The following is a 27,370-nucleotide window of genomic DNA, read 5'->3' as shown; positions in this document are numbered from 1 at the left end:
TAAGTACATTTCAGGCTGGAAAATACTCTTTTTTGGCTTTCATGTCAAAGCTTGTGACTGAGATTATGGAATAGAAGTGAGAATTCCTTTCATGGCCCTAGAGACTCAACTCTTTGGGTGGCCAATGGTAGAGATTTACTCCACTTGTGTGTACCGTGGTGAGAACCGCAAGGACACATGATGCAAGGTCAGAGCACATCGTTATACCTGGATGGACTTGGCCTCATCACCCACCATCTTGGGGATATTGGGCCAATTCTTTTACCCCTTCGTTATTCCATTTTATCATCTATAAAATGTGGATATTTACTACCTATGGGATTATTGAGATTCAGTGAAGAGTCAGTGGTAACATCAGCACCCTAAAATACGAGTTCTCTCTTCTTTCTGCTGTTCTTATAAGCCTCTTGTGTTTGTGGTGAAGTGACTGATGGGAAGTCAGGGGGTCCCCTTTCAGCCACAGATGGCTGCTGGGAGAAATGCCTCCAGAAGCAGTTACCTGTTTAACACCCACCCCTCTCTGTGCCTAGCCTACTGTGACCTTGGGTGAGCTATTACACTTCTAGCATTCTGCCGTCTCCTAGAAGCCGTGGGACTGGCTTGCTGTATCTTGTAGGGCAAGACAGCAGTAAAGCCAATACTTATATAAGATTAGATTTTTAAGGAGAAATTTCATAGTCATAAAGTTTTAATGCTAGAAGGGGTCATCTAGGAAGGGCGGGAATTAACATTTATTAAAAGTACTCACCATGTTCTCAGTGCTATATAAGCTTTGCCATACTTAATCCTAGCAACCCTGTTAGGGCCCAATTCACAGAAGTAGAAACTGAGGCTCCGAGTTGCTTTTCATTAACTCACTCAGCTCAAGTGTGCTAGAGAAGAGCTCAAACCCACGTCTACAGGACTTCAGAGCTCACTGTCCTCTGATTGCACTGTGTTTGGTCTTCCATAATTCTCATTTGTGAGGTGACCAACGGAACTGGGGCTTACCAGATATTATTCATACATGGACTGAACTGGTTAGTGAAAAATCCAGAGTGAGAACCTAAGTTTCTTGGTGGCTATTCTGGGCGCACCTCTCCCAAACTGATATCAATTGCCCAACCTAATCTTCTGCCTTATATTATTATTTCAAAGATGTTTTGTTTTCATTTCTGGTCGATTTTTGACAGTCCCCTAACGTTTTAGTTCTAAGTGACTCTTCTTATATAAAAAAGGTTGGAATAGTTGATTTCTTTAGTTCCTTCTAGCTCAAAAATTCTATTATTCTTCTGACCCTCCAATCCCCATAGTAGTTAATGATCTGTAAAGAAACACTTACATGTACAGGTTTACTACCTCTTCGCTCTGCGAGCAAGATAGAAACTGGCTATTATTTTTCTTCTTCAAAAGGGAGATCTGAGACCCACATTGCTCTAGCAACTAACTCAAGGACATAGCTGATCAGTGGCTGAGCTGGGCCTGGAAGGCTTGAGGGACTCTGTGTTTTATTCACCTTCTGACCTTGACCTTTAGCAGAGGACCTGGGATGTAACATGTGCTCCTTTATGGTGAAATGAATGTATGCATGCATGAATGAGCTCTGAGTGGACTTGAACCCAGAATTCCCAGGTCCCATTGCAGGCTTCCATTTGCAGCTCTTTTCTTCCCAAAACTTTTTGTAAAGCAGAGAATTTGCCTGTTTGCTAAGTGCCTCCTATGGTGGGCTTTCTTGAAGCCAAGTGGGCCCACAGAGTACATTTCAAAAGGAGGATGCTTTCTGATCACTGGGGCGATGAGCCTAAATTCAGACCTGGGAGGATGACTTAGTGAATCTGCACACATCACTCCAATTTCTTCCAACTCTTCCAATGTAAGGCAGCATTTGTATATTATTAATGGGATGGGAGAGGGGATGCCCAGAGAAGAGGTGTGTGTGAAATGTCTCCTCAGATTAAAGAAGCTTTGAAATGGAAAGCAGTAGCCCTCTGATTAACTGCGGCCTGCACTTTACATTTTGGAGTTTTAAATAAAAAGGAAAAGAAAAGAGGAAAACACCACTGTGTTTTTGGAAGCTGGTATCGTGTTTTTTTTTTTTTTTCTTTCCAGTCCTCCGCTTAGCTGCCCTGGAAGGCAGGCGTTGATGAATGGCATATACTACAAAGAGGAGCCAGCGGGCACACGTGGGCCCGGTGCTGTTCCTGTCAGGGCGGCTCAAAGGGAAGCTGCACCACATGAAGAGTTTCCCCTTTTCTTTCTAAACAAATGTTATTTCTACTGAAGGGATGACAGTTTGGTTTAATGACAGAGGTGAAGGGAAAGAGAATACCCATTCTTCTGCTCCATGGAGAAAGGAATTGTTGGACGGCTCAGGTAGGCTGCAGCCAGCACGCTGTGGTCCTTAGGGCTCCTTGCTCAGTTTCTTTTTCTGCCTCAGTCTCCTCATCTGTCAAAACCAAGACAAAGCTTTCCCAGCTGTCTCAGGGCTTGCAGAAGGACTGCTTTTACAAATTAATCTGATGATAATAAGTGTGGGAAAGGGGAAGAAGCACTCTGAGAGGGGCTTTGCATACCAGTGGTGGTAGGTAGGAGAAGTGGGATGGGGCCTGTCAGATGAGAAGGGTTGAGAAAGAGTTCTCCTTGGGAGGATTTTGGAATATGCCAGATGTCACTTCCCAGGTACATAATCATATGCAAAGATGCTTTCTTTTAGATGATATTTAAAATCACGAGGGCCAGGGAATGGACATCTTGACCTCTAGACCTTTTCCAGATCATGATTTTGTGACACAGATTCTTGAAAACAGGTCTTTGCTTTGGGAATTGAAGACAATGCATCTTGCTGAAAGGCACTGCATCCCTCTCCCCATTGGCAGTGGGGGATGGGTCTATGCACCAGCTGCGGGCCCATTGCTCAGGGACCAGCCTGCTCTTCTGAAGCAACTATTGACTCCTTCCTCGTTCAGCTGTCAGCTCATTTCCCATGATGCTTCTGACATGTAGTCAGGAAAGGGCCTTTGCCCTGATGGACAAACCAAGGGGTTTGCAGAATCCTACTCTCTACTTGTGTTCTCCCAATAGCATCCAGTGATCTTAGCTGGCCCCAAGAAAATGAGGAGAATGAAGATGGGTAAGTGGACAGCTCTTGTCTGTGTGTCCAGACACACCTAGATTTGAGCTCACAGGCCCATATATGTCAGCCCAAGAGTCAAATAAGTGAAACACATCCATCTAGGATCAATTGGACTATTTATTTATTTATGTTTTATTAGTGTATTGTAATTATACGTAATAGTCGGGTTCATTGTGACATATTCATACCTGCATAAAACATAATTTACTCCATTTCCTTCCCTAGTACATCCCCTTTATATTCCCCTCTTCTTTCCCCCTGATCTCATCCTTTTTTCTATGTTACTGGTCTTGCTTCCATTTATATGTTTTTTTAAATTGGCACGTTATAATTATACATAAAAGTGGAATTCATTGTGTTGTATATATGTGTGCATTTATTTTTAGAAATTGGGCAAACTCCCAAAGATATTAAACAATGTTATCTGGGGAAAGTCCAGCTATTTAGGTCCCTGGTTCAGTTCTGGAGCTAAGCAATTAGAATATTGGAATCCAACATGTTACAAGGCTATCGAAGGACAGTAAATCCCTTGACCAGAGGCTGAGGTTCACTGATTTTCTGTATCAGCTTGGAAACAGATCTCTTCATAGACATGTAGTGTTTTATGGTACATAAAATAGTGATAATCTTAAACTCTGGGAAATCTTCTCTAGACACTTCTCTCACAAGTGTAAAGGTCTTCAAAGTTTGCTTTTGGATTCCAACATATATTAAAATAGACAAGGAAGAGAGTAAAAAGAAAATTCTTTTGTTCTCTATAAACTGAAATTTCCGTGATTATTATTAAAAAGAATTGCTAAATAATGAAAAATGATATGTGGTATCCCTAATACCAGTCATGCTTTCTCTTTTCTCCAGGGTGCCTCTGGGTAAGTCCAATTTGGAAGGCCCCAGATGGGACAGTTTGATGCAGCATTGCTATAGCACCTCCCTGGCTGATGCTTGTGATAGAAGAAAATGGAAATCCTACCTTGGGAAAGACAGAAAGGTAAAAAGTTCATGACATATTTGAATATGAAACAATGAAAATCATATATCCATTAGAGGGAAGAGAAGAGGGAATGTCTAACGCTAATGGGACTCATTTACCTCTTTTCCCTCGAGAGGCAGCTTCATCCCCCACTTTGGGATATTATGGGATCTCTTGCATTTGCCTGCTGTCTTATGAATTTTTGGCATGTGACATCTCTTTTCTCCTTTGTTTCATTCCTTGGCATTCCTTTTACCTTACCTGTACTTCCAGATAATCAGCCTCATGATGCCAGGTGACTCTTCCGTTAAGCATAATTAAGTTTTTACATTCACTTGAAACTTGGGTCCCTTTGGAGCTGGCCAAGCCTGGTAATTAAAATGTCCCCTTCATCTTTAATTGCTTCATTTAACATCTAGTGCAATGGTTTAGGAGCACTCATGCCCTTTGTAACGATCTGGTGTGCCCTGGGTAACTAACAGGCAGCGCCTCTTGTTCAGAACTCAGGAAGACTAGTCTGTTTGGGAACTGGGCATCTTCAAGTCTCAGTCATCCTTTGGCCTAGAAAGTTTTTATTGCTTGCTTGGGAAAAGTAATTTGAATTTTCTCAACCTCAGTCCCTACCCTGCCCCTACACCCCCAAAGGATATCATATCTCCCAGCAAACCTTATCATCACAGGGACCACACATTCTTACCTGAGTCAGGTGCAGGGAAGTGGGGAGAAGCTCTATTTTGAGAAGGGCTAATTCAGAAGTTGAGTGTCAGCCCTACAAGTCCCTAATGGGGATATTGGGCTAGCTCCTTACAAAGCTTCCTTCAGTCTCATGTCCCTTTTTTGGGAATGGTGTAGTGATACATCTACTGCAAGGAATTAATGAAAGAAGGGCAGGAAGCTTGGTAATGCCTTAAATGCATTAAGAAGAGATTCAGGTTGTGATTAGAGGAGGCAAGCTCTCATTTGCTTCCCCTAAAAGTGACTGTGGGGGCAGGTATGGTGATAGAATACTCCTCTACATAAGTTGCATATGCAGGAGTGGGTGATGATGGTCTAAGGGAGAAATGCTGCTTGAAGAAGTCTCAAGGTCATGATTCTTTGCTTCCTATTCTCTATGTTGTTCTTTCCAAAGAAAACATTGCTGAATAGCAGGGCCCAGCCCCTTCCTGATAGAGGGACTCCAGGTCATCACAGGAACCCTGCTGAGGAAGGGTGAGTGACAGGATCTCTTATTCATTATTTGAAGACTTGGTCAATGTGGAAGGATAGTGTTAAGTTTTCTGAGACAATTTCATAGAAGTCCCTCAGGGAAAGTCTAGTCAAGTGGCCTTGAGTATCTCTTGGGAGCAGAGAAAGATGTTTGGTGATGCTTAAACTTTTCCATACTGAAAGAGGTTGAAAAAACAATCAAAATATTGCTGGGTCTCTCTTGGGATATTTTAAAAGTTTCATTATTTTTATCTGAAAAATAATCATTATATATTTATAGGATACAATGTGTTTTGATATATGTATATACTGCATATCAAATTAGGCCATAGTGTCAAATATTTCTCATTTCTTTGAGGTTAGAACATTTATTGGGTGCCCACTGTGTTCCAGATATAACATTTGGTGCTTATGTAGTTAAGAGAGAAAGCCAATTGCAAAACTGTCAGGTGAATTATTTGGGCTGAAAAGAAAAAGGAGACACTCCCAAAAACTTAAGAAAATCAAAGGATGTGTTCCCCCAGATATTGCAAGTTTATTTTAGAATTTCTCCAAATTTCTGTTCTATTCTCTTTTCTGCCAGCCAATTTTTTTCTTGCCTACTCATTTTCCACATGATCCCAAATGCCTCCTATGGTATCTAAAATTATAAGTCTTCCAGTTCCATCATCCACCCTCAGCATTGGCAAGCATCTCTGTGTATCTTAGTTTACATCCTTGGAGAGAATCTGATTGACCAGCTTATCTTAGACCCTAGTCATAGGATGCTCACCAGCCTCTATGTTCATGGGTGTTGTACCATGTGTCCACTCATGGTTCAGTCAGTTGTGGCCAGGGGAGTGGGCAAGGAGGCCTTACAAACTGTCTAGTGTATTCTCCTCCTTGCTTTCTCTTCTCACTCACAGAGTTCCTGAAACATCCCTGCCTAATTAAGCAGCTATTTTTAAAGCTTAGCGAAGTGTGTAGACTCAGGAGTCAGACTGACTGAATTTGGATCTTGGTTCCACCATTTCAGTTTTATTCTACCCTTAAGGAAGTTATTTAGAACGGTTTATGCATTAGTGTCCTCATCCATAAAATGGGGATAAGGACAGAAACAACCTCAAAGAATTGTTTTGGAAAAATACATAGAAAACACTTGGAATGGATCAGAATGTGAGAACTTAGAGTATGGTTGCTATTGTTATTATTCATATTGTCAAATACAGAGGCACATACTTAGTCTCTTCCCATTAGGAAAAAATATGACATGACCTGCTTTTGCATCTAGAGTTAATGTCAAAAAGTCCACTTCAAATATTCACTTTCAATCTCTAGGTGGTGTCCATTTCTCACTTGGTTGCATTCCAATAGACTTAAATGGTATGCTTAGTCACTATAAAATAGCAGACAAAACCCAGAAAATTATGATGATAAAGAAATAAAATAAAAACTAAATTGCAATACTGATTCTTACTAAAAAAATAAAAAGATAATCATTATAAAACATGTACCATAACTCACAGGACAGCCCCTCAGTCTTGCAGTATGACACATCCTTTCAGCCTCTAAGTACTGCCATTTATCGGAGAAGAAATGTTGTAAGAGACCTGAGCAACACAAGCCTTTTTCTCAGACCTGTGTGATTTGTGCCTGCAAAGGCCAACATCTGTTAGAACAGGCCTGAACCTTTTAAAAACAGCCTGGCACCTTGAACATAAAACAGCTACTTGCCCATGGACAAGTACAAAAAGCTGGACCGTCCTACAAAGGTCGAATCCCATGTGGTCTGTGGGAACCCAATGCCTGGACCCCATGACAACATCAGCTTCTCCCTGAGGGACTTAAATGTCCCAATGCCAGTCTTCGTGCCTGACTCATGGCTTCTCAATCAATGCAGTAATTGTTGGGGTTTTGGGCTGATAATGTTTGCACTCTGTAAGTCCCCAAGGAGTTCTGAATCAATGGAGACATAGACAGAAGAATAAAACAGAGGTAAAAATCTCAGCTTTTATTGCTAATACTGGAATTCAGAATGAGTGGTTTGTGTTTGTGGTCAGACTTTCCTAAGATCACTTTCTCTTGCCTGCCAATCCTTAATAATGGGACTTCAACCTCCAGGCTCCCACTGTGATGGCCACCTGAGGCCCTAGCACTCATTTGGGCTCAGGAGCAGAACTGAGAGCATCCAGACAGACGGTTTCAATCACCCAGAAGGTGCTGAGTCAAGCATGCCCTCCTTCTTTGCCTCCGGTGTCACCCATCAGTTGGTCCATTGCATTTGCTTTGAAAAGAATCAGTTAATGATATGGAAGGAAGAACAGAAGCAATTTTCAGAACTTCAGAAATACTAAACTTCCTATTTTTCTGGACAAAATAGAAACCTAAGGATAAGAAAAGAATAGTTTGTTGATTCCATTTGCAGTTAAATGAGGGCCTTGTCCAGATGGGAGTGCTTGAGAGTCTGTGACTCCAAGACAGTGGGAGGTTCCTTGTCCTTGGTTTGGTACTGAATGGAGGTGGTGTGGATCTCTACCAGAGGCAGAGATATAAGCAAATGCCTGGGGCAGAGTCAAGGCTGGGTGCTGGGAAAAAGGAAGGTAGCTCCAAAGCATTCCTGGGCCTTCCTAAGTCCTGGGAGTCATTGACAAAGAGAAATAAAAATACAATTTCTTAGTTACTTATATCTTCTAGGGTTCAATTTTAGGCAGAAGTTCAATTATAACTGCCTGGGTTTGGTCCAATACTCAACTGATCAAGTACCTTTTATTGGGACCTGCTCTATGCTTAAAGAACCCTCCCAGCTAGACCTTCAGAAACTTAGGGCCCAATGGTGACAGCACTCACAGTGCTACCGCCCCAACCCTGCCACACTCCACGTGTGGTGCTAGGAAACAGAGGGTACAATTTCATGCAGTTGGTGCTCAGAGAGGAGACAGTGTTGGTTTTGCCAGTGCCATCAGGGAAGGTTCAAGGGCAGTGACAACATTGCAGCACAACCCTGAATGCCTGATAGGATTTCAACGAGTTGGAAGATGGGAATGAGCACTGTAGGCTCAGTGTGGACAATTTAGAGAGAAGGAGCAAAAAACATGGAGAGAATCAACAAAGTGCAAGTGCGCATGTATGTGCGTGTGTGTGCTTCATGAAGAGTAAGAGAAGAGATGTGTAAAGACACCAGAAAGGAAAAATTCATATTTTTTCTGTAGCTATAAAATGAAGGACTTTTCTGTCTGACCTGTCCTGGGCGTCCATGGTGCTGATAATCTAATTTCCATATCAAGGGAGAACATGAATTTCACAGGTGCTTTTCTTTACACATACACACACACTCCACGCCCATTTCCAACCCCAGAAAATGCTGTTTTAATTTAATTCAGGAACACTTTTCATGATTGCATTTTTTCCAACATACACACACACACACACACACACACACACACACATCCCACACAGGGCTTGGCTCTTCTTTCACTCTTTGATATTTCAGCCTCATAGAACAGAAGGGAAAGTAGACCCTTTGCAAGACCCAAGGCCTCATGTCCATTCCTCTGCCTCCCTTCCCTATTTCAGGTAACAACTTTGAGTCCCTTCCCTATGGTGAGAAACACACCCCCTTGTCCTCCATGGGGGGAAGCACCTCACCCTTCACCCCACCTCTTTCTGACACACTCCTGTAACAAGCTATGAGTCTTACAGTCTCTACAGTTCTGGGTTCTGAATGAGAGAGGGACATTGACTAAGGAAAAGCTGGACTTTGTGGTAGTGGTCATAAGTGAAAAGAGATTTTAGAGATAAAAAGAGACTGGGGTAGGATACAGTGGCTAAAGTGAGCTAAAGAGGGAAATGGGATCTGAACTGCATTTTTCAGGCTGAGGAGAATTTGATTAGCTGTTAAAGGGGAAACTGAAATGCAAGATGGAGGCTTTGATAGTGCTGGGCCCATTGATGGTCCAGTGTGGGACGAGGTCAGCAGAGGGTAGGAATGAATTTTCCTGCAAAGTTCCTGGCTCAGATACCTGAGTTTTAAGGGTATGTTAAAGAGGTTTCTTTCTCCAGTTTCCCATTCCCTATTGGCCTGGCCATATCTCCAACACCAAGGCATAAAAAGATTTCTTTCAGCGAAGAAAACTCTTTACTAATTCTAGTCCTTTCTGAAAGGGCTGCTGGTGAGCCGCCAGTGCCCCTCAACTCCCAGGCCCCTCTCTTTTCGCCTCCCGAGGGCTTTCTTGTTTTGTTTTGCTTTCTCCCCCCTCTCTCTAGGATGATGGATTCCCTTGATGTAGGAGAAAGAGAGCATTGCTGAAGAGTTGTGTGCTGTATATCTTCATCATCGTCTGGACAGGGGAAAGTGAAAGCCCAAATCAATTCCGAGGAACACCGTCAGGAAGGGGGCGTGGTTGGTATGGTTTTAGGGGAGGATGGTGTTAAATCAAGCTCATAATTTCCAAAGTGCCACCAATCAAAATCAACTCCAAACAAGGCTTTCATAAATTTTTAAAAGAACATTTTAATGATGAAATGACCATCTTTGAGATTATTTTGCAAGTAATTGAATAAAATTCCCTAGTGAAAAATGTTTGGCATCAAGTTCTTGAAAATGCTTCCTCCCCTTTGTTCCTAATGGACAGAAGCACAAACAGTCTCTAATCTCATGAAACACAACTCTCCTTTCCAGCCTGTAATTATGGTGGGGACCCGGAGAGATGCTAGTTAAGGACTCTGTCAACTTGTCTATTAAAAGAGCTGGAGTTATGTGGGGGTTGTGTGTGTTTTCTTTCTTTCATTTTTCTTTCTTTGCTTTGAAAGGGTTCAGATCACAATCATTTCCAGTGAGGCTGAAACTTTAACATAGATTGTCAGCAGGGGAGTAAATTATCAGCAACCAACTTTACAACACTTAACAAAATAAATGCTGCTTTGATTTGGAGGGGAACCAAATTGTCCCTCTGCCCCTTACTGCGTTCCTCCTGATTGGGAGATTGGGTTCATGCTTGCTTTAGAGTTGCCAGGAAAAACGGGAGAGCTTGGTCTCTTGCTTCAAGGTGCCAGGGAAACAGACCGCGAGGTCTTGTGCATTATCTATGGAGTTAATTTGCCCCCCACCCTGTTCTTTATTGTGTACCCCTTTCTGTCATTGGCTCCTAACAGTCCTCAACGTGGGGGCAATGCCAGGTTTTCAACTGCAGTGTTCCTCAATTAAAGAAAAAAGGCGATCTGAATGCCAAGGATTATTATTCAAAAGCATTTCTCCTTCTGTTCTTTTCAATTAGGACTGCTTCAGTTCTAGACCCAAATGAGGAACTTATGCATTTGAAGAAGAAAAATTGGAGGAGGAGCAAGGCTAGAAAAGGTGATCTATGGACACTTGGAGTTTAAGGGGTACTCAGTCATGAAGGCAAAGCTCCAAGGTGAAGGTGAGGCTCCAGGATTCTCATGACGAGTAAAAGAATTAAATAACTGTAACAGGTGTAAAAAGTCAGGTGGGGTCTTTTGGATTGTGTGGTATCAAACTAGTCACCCCTTAGGTGGTATCTCAGTAGTCACCCCTTGTCTACTGAGTGACCATGAACTTCACCTCCTGGTGAACATTCAGGATGATGGAAGGCGAGGCCCTGGCACAGCTGTGCAGCCTCAGTTCCCATGGCTCCCCTGGTAACCCCAAGCACCAGCTCAGCTAATGCTCTCCTCTGGGCCAACCTCCCCCAACTCCACGCCTTCCTTCATGTTGCTCCTCTGGCCTATAATGCTTCTTTCTCACTGTACCTCAGAGCGCTCTGTTGAATTCTAACCTAGTGGTTACCAACTGTCATCTTAGCATTCACCAAATACTATCTTTCTCAGGCATCCTTTCTAAATTCAATCAGCTCTAACCCCCTTTCCCTCTCTGAAAGCCCCCGGTATTTTGTTCCTCCTCCACTGACAGTATGTATTTTCTCATGTTTGTCTTACGTTCCTGTTTTAGGACTTTGACTACTGTTTGCTTCATCAGTGGTGATTAATTCCCAGGACTTCATCTGATACTCCCATGTGACAGGTCAATTTTTTTTTTCTCTACCCATTGGAGGAACGCTCACTCTGCCTTTTGTTTTTAATGGGGTTTTTGTTGTAATGGAGGATCAATTAGAATTGAACATGTCTGAAGAGAAGGTAAGATGTGTTGGTCAGCTTTCTATTGATGTGAAAAAAAAATACCCAAGATAAACCACTCATTAGTAAGAGAGAATTATTTTGGCTCACATGTTCTGTTGGATCCAACCATGGTTTCTGGCCCTGTGGTTTTCGATCCATGGTGAGGCAGAACATCATGGTGGGGTGTGTGTGGTAAAGCAGAGCTCCTCACTTCATGTTGGCCAAGAAACAAAGAGAGAAAAAAGAAGGGGATGGGGTCCCAATACCTCCTTCAAGAGCATACCCCACCTCAATGACCTAACTTCTATCTACCTAGCCCCATTATCTCCCAATAAGGCTGGTTACCAAGTCTTTTAAACGTGACTGTTGGGGGACATTGTGGATCCAAGTATAACATGGAGAAGCCTGCTTCTTTCTTTAGGCAATTTTAGGGCCTGGATAATTTTCTTCCAGAGAAAAAAATCTCCCTATTCCTTTGATGGTATTTTGAAATTTCTTGGCCAGAGAAGCAGGCTTCTGGTTCCCCAAAGAGAGTTGCAGCTTATATATAAACACAACTGGAAGAGAGATAACAAGTGATTTAAATTCATATGAGGAAGTAACTGGCTTATGTAAGTTATTAGTTAAGAACATATTGGGGTGAAGAAGGTAGCTCTGAATGTTTTAAAGAGGAAAAGAGGGGGGTACCAGAGAGGGTGTAGGATCTGGGAATTTGCTGGTATAAATGAGAATTCTCATCATTTAGTGTCAGACCAGGGTGGAATTAAAGATTCCTTCACAGCAAGATTTCCAATCCACGTTGCCCATTTCCAAAATCCAGGGAAGTCCTAAATTCTGTTCCACTGTGATATCCTGCTTCATTCACCATAGATCCAAAGCCATGGGGCCAAGAGACCACAGACTGAAACCACTGAAATGGTGAACCAAATATATTATTTCCTACTAATGAGTTGTTTATCTTGGATATATATATTTTTTCACATTGATGAAAAACTGATTAACAGATTCTACCGTCTTCTCAGGGATGTTCAATTCTAATTGATTCTCCATTAGAATGGAAACCAAATTAAAAGGTGAAAGGCAATGAGAATGTTCCTCAACTGGGAGGGAGGAGGCCTTTTACATGAAAATATCAGATGAAGTCTGGGAATGGATGCTACCTGAGACGGTGAGCAGCTTTGTAAAGCAACCTCTGATAATCCACTTCCTGTTTCATTCATTTATTGGAAGGTTTTGATCTATATTAAAACAAAAATGCCTCCATTGTTTCTAACTTAGGTGAAATTTTTTATAAAGCAGCCTTTGCCTGGAAAGGGGTGAAAGAAGAGAGAAACTCTAGGGCCAATAGGCACCCCAGGAGAGAGAGGACATAAATCCTCCTTGTACCTTGGATAGACTGAATCCTTCCCTCCCCAACCCATAATAGTCTCCTATGCCCACCTAGACAGTTCTGCAGTTTGTCTGTCTTGTAGCATTATTGGCGATGCTTCCTTCCTTCTGTCAAGTCCCCACTCCAATTTCAAATTGAACTCCCTCCCACTTTCTCTTATTCTACCCCAGAGGAGATGGAGAACAGCTGGTCACCATCTTCCTTATGATAACCCTTCATATGGTGCATTTTTATTTCCTTAAATTAATGACAGTGTGTTGGTTGCTTTCCATCCCAGACACATTTTAATAGATGCTTTTAACATACGGAGAGCGGAGGGAGAGAAAACAATGCCTCTGTCATGTTTGGGCACATCCTAGATTTGAACATGATTAAACCTCAACAAAGCTGGTGTCTTCTGATTGGTGACAGAATTTAGGGGAATTTACACATCGCTGAGCCCCTGTGAGCAGTTAGGATAGAGCAACTCAGGGCAATGTGCCCTTGGGTGAGGTGCGATGGGTTGTACAACTCTTCCAAATCCCACTTATTTATCTGGGATCAATTATTTACTAACTTAATAATATCGCTGCCATGATATATGAGCCTTACAATGAGAAAAATAATTCCCCACTTTCCATGTGCCAGCAGTTTTTGCTCAGGAGGCAGGGGAAAAAAATTGCATTTGCCGGTTTTGATTACTCATGGAGACCTGCTCCTAATCTGTGGCAGTATTGGGGAAGGGGATGGTATGCTTAGAAAAACACAGATTTCGAAACCATTTTCTAAGTTATTCCCTGAGTTTGAGATCTTGAAATTCTATTCTCCCACCAGCTCACCACATTCAATTATCAGTTTTTTAACCCACACTTCTAGCCTTCTTCCCATTTCTGCAGCTACCACCTTAAAATGGGTTTTCATTATTTTGCTTCTAAGCATTTGTGGTCGTTTTTTAGAATAGTCTTCCCCCTCAGGGGTTTTAAATGATTTTCTTTGAATTTAAATTATTCTCTCTGCTTCCTTCCCCTTCTTTACCTTGGTCCTTATTTTTATTTTTATTTTTTTACCTAGAGCCTCTATTCATGTCATTTCCTGGCTAAAGTAGAGACTATGGAGTTTGAGTCTTAGTCCTTCTGCTGATGCTCTAACAGAATACTATAGGTTGGATACATTGTATACAACAGACATTTCTTCAACTCATGATTCTGGAGGCTGCATTGTTCAAGATGGAGAGATCACATCAAGTGAGGGTGTCCTTGCTATATCATAACATGGCAGAAGAAATCACGTGGCAAGAGAACATGTCAGAAAGATAGGAAAGGGGGGGGGCTGAATATTCCCTTTTTATACTGAATCAACTCCTTTATTCATTTATGAGGACAGTGCCTTGTGACCTAATTTCTTCTTACAGGTCCCACCTCTCAACACCATTACAATGAAAATTACATTTCAACATGAGTTTTGTAGAGGACATTCCAATCAGCAGCTTGCCTCTCAGCTTTGCCAGTTACTAGCTAAGTGCTCTTGGGCAAGTTACTAACTCTCCATCTTGATTTCCTCGTGTGGACAATGAAGAGGTTGAGGGTGAACCCTCCAAGGTCCCTCAGGGTGCTAATTTTCTGAGATCGACTTTTCTTGCATAATATCTGCCTTTCAATTCTTCATGACCAAGTGAAAATGTCATCTCTTTCCTGAAGACTTTTCCTGATGTACCAGTTAATGAAACTTCTCCCTTCTCTGAACCGCTACGTTAATTCAGTGTATATAACCTATTTTTTTCACTTTCTGCTTATATGGCATTTTATCTTCTTGTGGGGAGCCTGTATACATTGGGTATTGAGCATTTCAGTCTTTCTCTGCATGATGCTGGCTCTGCTGCTCTTCTTGAAATTGGCACTCAAAATATGATTTTTGTGGACGGCAAGCAGTCAGCTTGAAGTTTTGCTATAAACATCAGCAAGGTAAGGAAGAGTCCACAGAGTGTGGATTGGCTGGTTTGGGCCATGGCCAGAGGTTAAGTACAGGGCTGAAGAGGGTGAGACAACGAGTTCAGCAGGAGAGCTCTGAAGAGGGGGCTCCATCTGGACCAGCCTGATGCTTAGCATACAAGACGTGCTCAAAATGCTGTGAATGAAGAAGGAAGGCAGAGTGGCACAAGGTTTCAGATTTTTAACTCATTTATCATTATCCATTTCTAAACACTCTTTAGTCATTCTCTCACATTTAATCCCCAAACACCAAACTGGAACATAAATAGGGAGTGCATTATGACTCGTATTTTGTAGTCTTGGAAGTTGCATATCTCATAAACTTGATCAAAGTACTGGGCAGCAGTCATGTGCTGGATACTGAGGATAAAAAGAGGAACAGAGAGAGTAGTGGCTGTCAGTGAGGGAGGTCATACTCACGGAAGGAAGGCAGACAAGAAAAAGCAACTATTACCATGTAGCATGATATTGCAATACCTGCTCTAATGGGGCTGCTCTAGGAGAAGACAGTCTGTAGATGTGGGAAGGATTCTAAGAACAGGAATGCTCAAGTGAGTCTTAAAGGATGAAAAGAAGAAAGAGTGAGAACTTGGGAAATCTTCAGCTCCAAGCCCTAGTACTGTTTCTTTGGGGGCAGAGAAATTTCCAAACTCAAAACTTTTTTTTTTTTTTGATTTGCAATTCAAAGTCACCTTCTAGCTATAGAAACCAGCAGGTCTACTCTTTGTTTTATGGGAAAAGGCCAGTACCCTATACTGAGATGTATAAATGCACAGGTAACTTTTCTGGGAAACGTGGCAAAATTGTGGCCACAGAAAGGTCTCTCCACAGCCACCCCCACTTTAGCCCTAGTGGGCTTTGGGAGCTGCTGGTTTGGGAGACAGCCGTTAAGGGCTGGCTTCCAGCTGGTGAATTGCTATTTGCTGGGCCCGGGTTGCTGCAATCTGGGGTGGGGAGACAAAGGGATGAATGGTCTGAGGGCTGCAAAGGTGGGAAGAGGAAGGCGGGCAGAGGAGGGGCTGGTGGCTGGGTGACTGACTAATTGCTTTGTTCTGTGGCAGGAGGCCTCTCAGCAACAATAGCAGCTACTGAAGGCCTGTTGCTTAAGTGCTTTTCATCATCATTACCTCCTGTCATTAGTCCCATCCAAAGCTACCACCAGCTCATTGCTAGTCAGGGGCCATGGTGTGTCACAAACTCGCTCTTGTTTGCAGCTATCTGTCTGCCTTTATCCGGAGCCAGGCCCTATTCCTCTAAACCCTTTTCCTCTGGCCGTTGGTGCCCAACCTGTTCCTACATTTGATGGGTCCATCTGTTAGGGGGCCTGCTGATGTCTGTCCCTGGCCTTTTGTGCTTCCCTTACTAGACTGAGGGAGGAAGCATGACTGTTGCTGTCCTGAGCGGCTGGCTGTGTAGCCCTCTGTGCTTATTATGGTCTTGACTCCCTTGGGCCCGCTGCACCTCTGTGGACAATGTAGCCTCCTGCTGTGCACTGATCTCTTCAAGACCTAGGAAGTGATTGCTCTCTTTAGGATCCCCAGGAAGAATGAAATTTTCTCTCTTTGGTCCTAGGATGCCTAGGTGATTTTAGAACTCTTTCTTATTATATTGAGAATGTTTATTAAATAATTGCCACTATATGCCGTGCAGTGTGCTAGTGACTGCATGTATATTTCATCATCTTCTAATGATGCTGAAGATAATATCATCTGCATTTTACAGACAGAAAACTAAGCCTTGGGAAGGCTATGTCACTTAACTCAGATCACACTAAAATGATTCCCGTTTTTATGACTTCAAAGTTGTAATTTGTGTTTGCCTTTATTTCCTTAATTGGCTCTGTGTTATAAAGGAAGAGTGATGTCAGGGATGGATTTGGAATCAAACAGTAAAATTTCCACTTTGGGCAATGAAGAGGTGAATGGTATTTGGTAGATTATTTATCTTCGTTGACTCTCAGTTTTCTTTCCTATAAAGTGGAGATGCATGTCTACCTTATTATCATTGTTCAAATGATTAAATGAGATAACACATGAGAAATGCCCAAGGCAGTCTTCAAAGAATGGTAGCATTGTGTAGACTACAACTACAAATAAGGATCACAGTTAGGAACTCAACTGGGCTCATAGGATATGGCTGGATGCCCATTTCATATTCCTTACTTTTTTATACTTGTGATCAGTTAGGAAAAAATGGGTTATATTGTGGTAACAAAGAGCCTCTGAATCTTGCTGGCTTGTAACAGAGGTTTATTTCTTCCTCTCTGCTGTGTGTCATAGTCTGTTTGGGTTGCTATAACAAAACACCATAAATTGTATGGCTTATAAACTACAAAAATGTATGTCCCACAGTTCTGGAAACGGAAGTCTAAGATCAAAGCACCAGCAGATTTGGTGTTGGGTGAGTCCCACTTCCTGGTTTATCCTTGTCCTTACCTGGAGGAAGAGACAAGGCGGTTTTCTGGGTCTTTTTTAATGAGGGTACTAATTCCACTCATGAAGCTTCATCCTCGTGCCTTAAAACCCTGCCAGAGGACCCATGTCCTAATTCCATCACCCTGGGTGGATTTCTGCATATGAATTTTGAGGGGACTCATTTAGATCATAGCACTGAGTATCTGCATCTTGAGTTGGCTGGGTGTCCACTCCACAGTCATCTTATATCCACAACTCAGGCTGCAGGTGCACCACCTGACTGGGGGATGATTGATAGCAGTGGAAGAGGGAAAAAGACACTGTTGGACAAGATCAGGTTCTGACGGCCTCTGCGTGGACCTGAACCTAACACTTTGACTACATTTTGCATGGTCGCTCCTGAGCTCCAGTCTTGCAGGTGTGCATGTGGTGGGTGGGAGTGTGGAAGGCAGGGGGACTCTGAAACAGAAAATTTAGCAAAGAATGAGATGATCTGCCCCAAGTTGTAACCGGAGCTGCATTTGATTTTGACAGTCTCGAAATTTACTGATTGTGGTCTTATCTTGCGCGCTGTTCAGATTTGCTCCGGGATGTTTAGGTTTGTTTGTCAGTTTTGATGAACCAATGTATTGTCTAAAATAACCAAACATATTGAGGCCTAGAAAAAAAAAATTTCATTGCTGAAATTCTTGAATGAAAAATAACTTGGTGATTGCCTGTCTAAAAGTCTCTAGCACCAACCCCTTTCGTCCCTCTATTAGAATAATCCTTTTGTAATGCTGTTTTTGATAATGTGGTATTTCTTAGAAATGTAACCATTATTTAATAGTAGAAAATAATTCTTTTTTTTCATTTTTCTATTTTTCAGAAATCTAATAGTTTTTGGTTTCTCCGTGTACCAGAAAAAGGGAATTGAGAAGCATCAGAAAGCTACCTCTCTAAATTTAAATTTTCCTATTCACATATCTCTTTACCTCCACCCCTCTTGTAGCATTTATTCTGGTTCTGCTATATTCGAGTGACTTATTTATTTTTAATTAGTTAATCAATTAACTACTACTAGCTTATCAGTTCCTGCTGCTAATACTTTTTTTCTGATTTCCATGTCTCTTCGGGTCTCCAGTCCTGTTCTAAATAAGATTTCTTGAGTCAAACTGGGTGGAGGCAAGAATTATCCTCAAATACAACATAAAAGAGTAGACTAAGCTGGGTGCAGTGATGTGCATCTGTAATCCCAGCGGCTTGGGAGGCTGAGGCAGGAGGATCACGAGTTCGAAGCCAGCCTCAGCAACATAGTGAGACCCTCAGCAACTTAGAGAGACCCTGTCTCTAAAGAAAATATGAAAAGGGGCTGGGGATGAGGCTCAGTGATTAAGCATCCCTGGGTTCAATTCCTGGTACCAAAAAACAAAAATTAAAAAAAAAAGTAGGCTATTTACTTCTGCTCCTTAGATTAAAAAGCTGTATGGATGTTTTCTCCCCTATAGAAAATAGAGTTTTGCTAAGTATTCCTAAGGATTATGCCTTTAATTGACCTTAATTTCTTCCTTTTAAGCAAAATACTGACTATGCAAGTTGGAAACTGATTTTTCTTTCTCCCTTTCTCATCCCACCAAACATTTGCTCATGCAGCCCACAGTCGGAGGTGGTCTATACCTATCTGTGCTTGGTAAGGTGGGTGCAAGCTGGCAGGGAGGAGAGTGATAGGGGGAGGCTTGGGTGGAAGTCACAGGCAAAGGATCAAGAAGGAACTGTATACCTTGCAAGTTGAAAAAAAAAAGGCGGGGAAGAAAAGGAAATATGAAGTTCTGATAGAGTCTGTTATATTAAATTGAGAGGAAAAAATTCTTTCTTTGATTTTTGTGGCTGAGTCTTAAGGTCAACAGAAGGGGGCATGATGTTAGCTGGTGGCTGATTGAATATTCAGCTTTTGCCTAAACACCAGGGCAAGAGACAAGGCTGGGATAGTACCCTACACAATCTGTTTATCTGTTTCTCATCTTTTTTTTTTTTTTTTTTGTACCAAGGATTNTTTTTTTTTTTTTTTTTTTTTTTTTTTTTTTTGGTACCAAGGATTGAATCCAGGGGCGCCTTACTACAGAGCCACATCCCAACTCTTTTTTATATTTTATTAGAGACAGAGTTTTGCTGAGTTGCTTAGGGCCTCACTAAGTTGCTGAGGCTGGGTTTGAACTCGTGATCCTCCTGCCTCAGCTTCCCAGTTTGCTGGGATTACAGGTGTGCACCACCACACCCAGCTTGTTTCCCATCTTTAAAAAGCAGGACTTGATTGAGAACTCAGCTTACTTAGATGATCTTGAGTTAAGTACAGTTCGAATAGGAGCCACCATGAATACTTTGTTTATCAAAGCAATGGTAAAGTCATCAGAGAATTCTAGGAACTGGGTGAGCACAGGAACATCTTTTGGGTGCTAACCCAGGAGCTCATTTGCCCCTGCTTCCTGGAGTTCTCTGTGTGCTTGAGGATTCTAGATCCTCTTCACGTGTCCTGCCGGCTGAGTGCCCTGCTATTCTGCCATCAGTCTTCTGAGGTTTGTCATTGTTCAGGAACACATGCACATTCTTCTTTCTGTTTTTGGGTTTCTGGGCTAGATGAAGTAGATGAGCACTGCTGATATGCTTTCACACAATCTAAAATTGTTTTGGCAGCAGGAGGCAGGAGGGAGATAAGAGAGGGGCACAGACAAGGGGAGTTGGCTTGACATCTTCTCCCTTCTATTCACATGGTATTCTGTAGTTTGACAAAGCCCTTCTGCATTCATTTTATCATGATGGCATGCCAGCAAATAACCTTGCTCTGCACTTCATACACCTGAATTCCAGTGCTACTTTTGATCCTTTTAACTTATGTATTAAATATGTTTTGAGTCGCCTCCTACCCTGTGCAAAGCCCCGGGGGATCAAGGATGAAAAAGTCATCATCTTTGCCTTTGAGAGATTCAACATTTAAGTGGAGACGTATGTAAACTCATAAAAAATTGATAAAAATCTCACTCGATATAACGTGTATAACAAGGCATAGTTATGGCTTTGGGTATTCACTCAAAAATGTGAGCTATTGTTAATACTACTACTTTATTATCATTATTGTTTTTCTTAATATTTAGTAGCCACAGAGGTGTGGTCAGTATGCTACAGGGTTGTTAAAGCAAGTCTGCGTCTGGAGTGTTGGTGGAGATGCAGGTGAAGGCTTCTGAAAGGAAGGTGATTTTGACCAGAGTATTAAAGGAAGAATGGAAGATCTGTGAGGAGCGGGCTTGGGGTGGGAAGCTGGGAGGAGGGAGAAAGTAAAGAAATAGTCCCTCTGGAGGGAACCATCTGGATCCACGTATGGTAGAGTGGGTGGAGGCATGTGTGTGCTTATTTTGGCTTGGATAGAGCATTGTTTTAGTCAGTTGTTTTGCTGCTGTGACCAAAAACTGTTTAATTTGGGGCTCACAGTTTCAGAGGTGTCTGTCCATAGAGTGCCCAGTCCATTGCTCTGGGCTCAAGGTGAGGCAGAACATCATGGCGGAAGAGTAGGGTGGAGGAAAGGGTCTTAGGACATCCCACCAGGAAGCTAAGGGGGCAGGGGGGACACCTACTGCCCTCATTATGGACAAAATATATACCCCAAAGGCATAGCTCTCATGACCTACCTCCTCCAGCCATACCCTACCTGCCTTCAGTTATTGATTAATCAGGGGATTAATTCAGTGATTGGGTTAAGGCTCTCATAACTCAATTATTTTCACTTCTAAACCTTCTTGCATGGTCTCACATGAGATTTTGGGGGGACACCTCATATCAAAACCATAACAAGCATAGCAAGTCACATGAGGAGAAGAAAATCAAGGGCCTCAGATGCTGGTTGAGGGATTTGGATTGTATTCTCGAAGTTACAGAAATAAACAAAAAAATTCCTATATTTCAGTCAGATTTTCACTTCAGAAAGCCAATTGGCCAGATTTTCACTGGCCATTCAAATGGCAGTGCACGCGACAAGTGTCCATGGACCTCAGTTTTCTCCTGTGTAATGTGCCTGATCACTCTAGGCCTGCTCACCAGGTCAGCATGTTGGGTGAGTCAAAATGAGAACTGCCAAAGTCAGCTTGCTTGTGGTGTCATCTTAAGCATGTCCTGTCATGTGCCTAATTACTTCTGGGTCTTTGCTTACATTACCCACCTCTTCTTTACTCCACAGCATTCCTACTTCTTACCTCTTATGAATTTCCTCCAGTTGTCAGTATCTTCTTCTGGGCCCTACTCATATCATTTCTGCTCCACAAAGCCCTCTGCACTGGTTTGCTATTGCTGTGTAGGATATTACCACAAACTCCGTGGCTTAAAATCACATCCGTTAATTATCTCTCAATCTCCTGTGGGTCAGGATTCTAGCATGGTCTATGGGAATCCTTTGTTCAGGGACTTACAAGGCTGAAATCATGGAACCCAGGCTGAATTCCTGCCTGAAGCTCAGGGTCCTCATGCTCATGAGTTTGTTGGCATAATTCTGTTCTCTGCTTTCTTTCTGATCATCCACTAGGAGCCCCTCTCAGCTGAGGGTCATCCACATTTCCTGCCATGTGACCCTCTCTACAATATGGCAGTTTGTTTCCTCAAGACCAAGAGGAGATCACATGTGGCAGCTTGGAATCTCTTTCCCTTCTTCTGTCATTGACCTCTAAAACCTGTTTGAGAAGGGTTCACCTGATTAGGACAGGCTCACCCACACTCAAGGAGAATGGATTACATAGGGCACGCACATACCAGAGGGTGGGAATCTTGGGACCATCTTAGGATTCTGTCTGCATGACCTTCTCTCGCTAGCCCACCAAAAAGTTCTTTACTTTCTTGAAATGTCTAAAGTTCCTGTGTGGTTTGTTATCCACGCCATGTAAACACTTTGCTGTGTGTTTCTTTGTGTTCCATTTGAACGATTGCATGACTATTTGTTTACCTTTCTGAGTCAGGAGGATGCCTTCTTCTCTTTTTTCTTCTCCTTTTTCTTCTTCCTCCTCCTCTTCCTCTTTCCTTTCTTTTGTGCCTTTTTGCATCCCCTCTCAGATCTGGGAAGACTAGAAACTTAAAAAGGTACTGCCCTTCTTAGTTCATTTTTTCATCTTGTCCTCAACTTTCCCGTGCATATGTTCTTTATTGACATGCTAATAATACTCAGAGTGGTGACCTTGCAATGGAAGTGTCTCAGGAGAACCCACTGGAATTCTATGTTACACGATATCTCTGGGGAAGCAGTCAACGGAGTCCTGTAGATTAGAGATACTGAAATTTGGAGCCTGGAGGTAACTGGAGAAACAATCTTATTTGTGAACAGAAATAAATTCCCTGCTTAAAAAAATATATTCTTCACTTTCAGTTAATGTCTAGCAGAAGCTTAGCTAAGGCTTAAGTTTGCTCTGATAGGTAATCCACCTTTGAACTCAGTTCCTGTTTTTCCTTTGGAGACCTGGTTTTAAAGGACCGGGTAGCAGGGGAGGGACTTGGTAAGCTCCAAATTCAACCTCCAAACATTTTATCTCTTGGGATTAACCTTCCAAGGAAGGTGTAGTGTGTTTGGAAAATAAATGAATAGCAAATGCCCTTTGAGGCAATCCATGTCCACCCAACTAACTGAACTTGACAGGTCCTAAGAGATGATAAAGCGTATGAAGTACTTTCCATGCAGTAAAGAGAGCTTCAAGCTTCTCCTTTGTTAACAGTACCTCTGGCTATTGCACGGCAAAATCACTCAATAACTTTGATGTTGAGTTTGGGGGGAAAAAATAGAGTCCTGTCCTTGTTTATTTTTTTCACATTTGCTGCAATACCAGATTGTTAAGACAGGACCATGAAATATATAGGTACATGGCCTTCCCCTGGTCAGGTCTAAATCCAACCCACCCACATTGTATATACAGAATGGTGTTTAAAGTTGGAGGATGGCTGTGTATATTCAGAGCAGACAGATGTGTATATAGAGAAAATGTATACAATAGACTGCATTTCAATGTATACAAAGAGAAATATACACTAGACATGGTTGTTGGATAAGCAGAGCTGAGAGGGAATAAAGAATTTCAACCTTTTAGGGCCTCATTACTGAGCTATTCTGAGAGACAGAAAATATTTGGTAAATAGAAAGCCATGAACAATTCCTCCTAAACTTAACAGTGTTATTAAAACTAATAAAGTTTTTATTAAATTGCTTACAAGAATCCAGGAAACCTAGGACAGCTCGTGAGCCATTTGGGTGGGTGATTGTTAGGCTTACTTAGATCAGAGAATCAGCCTAAGAGCTAGATAGGCATGGGATGGCACATGTTGGGTAAATGTGCTGGGCTGATTGGCTAGGGAGGGTGGAAATGGACCACGGCTCTCCTCCTCTGAAGTTTTCATTATAATTCATAGTAAATCTGAACTGAAAGCAATCCTGGAGATTACCTCGCTCACCTACCATTTTGCAAATGAGAAAACAATTGAGATTCCGATAAGCTAAAAATAGTTGGCATAAGGTCAAACTATCAGGCAGTAGCTAAGTATGGCCTGGGGCTCAGCATCTCGTAGTTCATTCTAAATATTCTTCCATGATCACTCACACAGAAAAGACCTGAGAACGTCTGTCTCACACAGCCTCTAGAATATTCAAGTGTTTATTGCATGGCTCACTGGATGTGGGGCTACTTATGCGGCATGTAGAAAGAAATAAAAAGCAAGCAAACAAGAAACTTCTCTTGCTCCACGTAGAAAAGCAATTTTCTCCTGCTCCCTGGCACTGCCATAAATTCTGCCACAGTGCTCCATTATTTAGCTTAAGACTCATGTATCTATTAAAATGCAGTTATCTTCAGAAGAGGCATAACCTTCCACCTACTCGTTTGTTCTCAGGATGAATGATTTCACCAGAATCCCTTTTGATGTAGAAGGAGAAAGCAAGGAATACCTAGGAGAGCTGGAGAGGAGGCAAAGGCACCACAGGGGTGGTGGGAGGATGGGGCTGAAGAACCAGTTTTCATTGACTCATGATTTTTTTTTTTCAGGGTCAGTCTAATAGTGAAATTTGTACTCTATGGATTTCCCTGGAGTGCAGGAGTGGAAACAAAGGAGAACAGCTGTAGCAGATTTTAAAAATGTCCAAGTTCTCTACCTCTTGAATTTGGGTTGGTTTTTTGGTGACTTGCTTCGGCCAATAAATGTGGCAGATATGGTGTTGTGCTGGTTTGGGGCTCAAGCCTAGAGTGGTCCTGTATTCTTCCTCTCTCGGGATGCTTGCTCCCGCTATCAAGTAAGCAAGCCCACGCTGGCCAGCTGGAGGATGAGACCATGTGGAGCAGGGTGAGCCCTGCAGTGGAAATGTTTTACAACATCCAGACACTTGTAAGCTCTTATGGGCTGGCTTGAAGCCCCCAAATCCATATGTTGAGATTCTAGCTCCTAGAACCTCAGAATGTTACTTGTATTTGGAGATAAAGTCTTTAAAAAGGCAATTAAGTTAAAATGAGGTGTTTAGGCTGGGCTCTAAACCAAAATGACTAGTGTGCTTATGGGAAAAGGGAGTTTGAACAGCTATGCAGACAAAGGGAAAAAAAATAGCATTGCGAAGACAAAGTGAGAAGATGACCATATAAATACAACCCAAGGAGCGATACCTTCGAAGAAACCTACTTTGCTGACAACTTGATCTTTTAGGCTGCTAACTTCCAGAAATAAATTTCCTTAGCTCATCACCCAGTCTGTGGTGCTTTGTGATGATAGCCCTAGCAAACACACACACCAACCTAGCAACTAATCATAGACACACAAACACGCTTTGCCAAGATCAGCTAAATCTGGCTCAGATTAGCAGAACCATCCAACTGATCTCTGTACAAACTTGCCATCCACAGAATTATGATATTAGCAAATGCTTTTCCCCCCCCCCCTTGCAAATATCTAAGTTTGGGGATGACTTTCCACATAGCAATAGATAATTGATACAATGGTTAAGATCTACAAGACATCCTGCTGCAAATGCAGGAATTGGCTCCCAAAATTCATAGCACTTTCTCACTTCAGGTGGGAATATATTTAAAGCTTATTATTAGAACAGAGTTCACTCTGTACTAATTTAGCCTTACATGTATTCTCATCCCAAAGACCAATACCTTCAGCAAGAAGAGCGTAGTTATTTCTGCTGCTGTATTATTTTCCATTTTTTCTCAATTGTGCCATCTGTCATGTTATAAGAGCTTCTCAACTGGGAGTCAGATAACTTATTCGAGTTAGTGCCAGATCAGCCAGCAGAGGCCAGATTATTGCCCATGAGTTCAATGGGGAGAGTGGTCCAACATGGTGTGCCGGAAAGAAATACCATGCATATTGGAATTAAATGTTTGGGGGTTGGATTGCTGGGACTGCCAATTTGTCTTGGTTGAAGCTCTTTAAGCTATTGTTTCCTTCTGAATACAATGTGGGTAATATATTATTCTGGGATTGGTGTTACCTGTGATAAATTCACATAATTGCAAATAGCCCAGCCCTCTAAACATAGATAGTCAATAAATGTCGGTTGTTTTTCTTTTCTATTCTGCAACTATCGGGAGGCTCAGATTCATTTATTCACTAGTGTTTAGGGCTAACCAATGTTAGGCTGTTTCAGGCTCTAATAAGACAGTGAGTTAGCAAAACAGATAACATCTCTGCTCTCATAGAGACTATTTGTAAGAATATGAATGGGTTAGAATCTTATCTTACCTAAGATAGATTTGGCTATCTATCTATGTATCTATCTATCTATGTATCTATCTATCTCTATCAATCTTTATCCATCATCCATTGATCAATTGTGAGGTGCTCATAACATAGTGAGGCACTGCTCTCATCCCACCATCCATAACCAAAGCAACTTTTCTTCTATTTGTTTTAGAAATTGAATTTCCGAGTGAAGGTCAATTTGAAGGAAGAGTTACGTAGTTGATTAAAAAAAGTCTGGAAACCACTCCATTGGTTCATCTGCTATCAAGGAATTCCATGTTTTGCCTCATGTAAATGATTTTACAAGATAACTCAAGCTTACTACTGTAATTTGACAATGCTATAAAAATATATAGCATACAAAAAGAAAATTTAAAAAATATGGCACAATTTCCCTCCTCCTTAAATACAGTATGTTGCTCATAGAGGATGTTGAACATCATGTACAATTTTCTCAATGGTTTCAAATACTCAGCCTCTCTGAAGCATTTGACAACCAGTTTGGAAATATACTTAAGCATTCGCAACACTGAATTCTTTGGTTTTTCTTAATACTTTCAAAACCACTTTCTTCTGTTTCCTTAATCTACTTCTGTTCTCCATCCCACCTCTTGATTGTTACTGAAATTTTTATTTTGTTTTCTTCTTTCTCTATGAAAATTGTTTTTTTTCTGCTCCCATAGTCAACAGTCTTCTCCTGGCAGATGGCAGATGATTCCTGATGTCATCTCGTTTCTTCATGGGAATAAAGCAGTTCCGCTTCTTAGGGTGTAGGCGTGGCTTCTCAGAGGTCCCAGAGGCCTCACCAACACAAGTCCAATCTTGACTCCTGTCTCTTAGAAGCAGTTTCTATCTTGTCTTCCTGAGCTGTGGTATGACATTGTTTGTCTATTTGGAACTTTGGGGTTTTTGTCATTTTAACCACAGTAGTTTCCAGGATCTGTTTGTTGATGGACTTCCACAAATTATAACTTCTTTTTATTACCCTGGGTCAGGACCTTCGCTTCTCTCACTTGAACTGTTGAAATTGACTTCTAACTTGTCTCCTTATTTTTATTATCTGACCATCAAAACTTTTTTTTTTATCTATAGCTTTTAGAGTCTTTTCTGAAAGCAGAACTTTGTATCAGTTGTATACTGGAAAATCTTTATGGCTTCCTGCTGCATATAAAATCAATCCCGCATTTTTGAGTGTACCACCCTCTTTAACCTGACTCCAACTTGTCTTTGTACCTTACTCTTTACAACTTTGAACCTACTGTTTATTTAATTTTTTTTCTTCTGCTGTTGTTTATACTTGCACTCATTTCCACCCACCCCCACCCTTTGTTGAACTTCTACTCTCTTTTCCATTTACACGTTTAGGTATTTTCTTAGGGAGAAAGTTCAACAGTTGTTTGCCTATAAGCCACAGACTGAGAGAAAATATTCATATTGCACAGATTTGACAAAGGCTTGCTTGTCTGTATC

This window comes from Marmota marmota, unplaced genomic scaffold, assembly GCF_001458135.2.
Source record: "Marmota marmota marmota unplaced genomic scaffold, marMar, whole genome shotgun sequence".
In the NCBI taxonomy this organism is placed as follows: domain Eukaryota; kingdom Metazoa; phylum Chordata; class Mammalia; order Rodentia; family Sciuridae; genus Marmota; species Marmota marmota.
The sequence above is the reverse complement of the archived record's forward strand: the minus strand, read 5'-3'. Positions refer to the sequence as shown.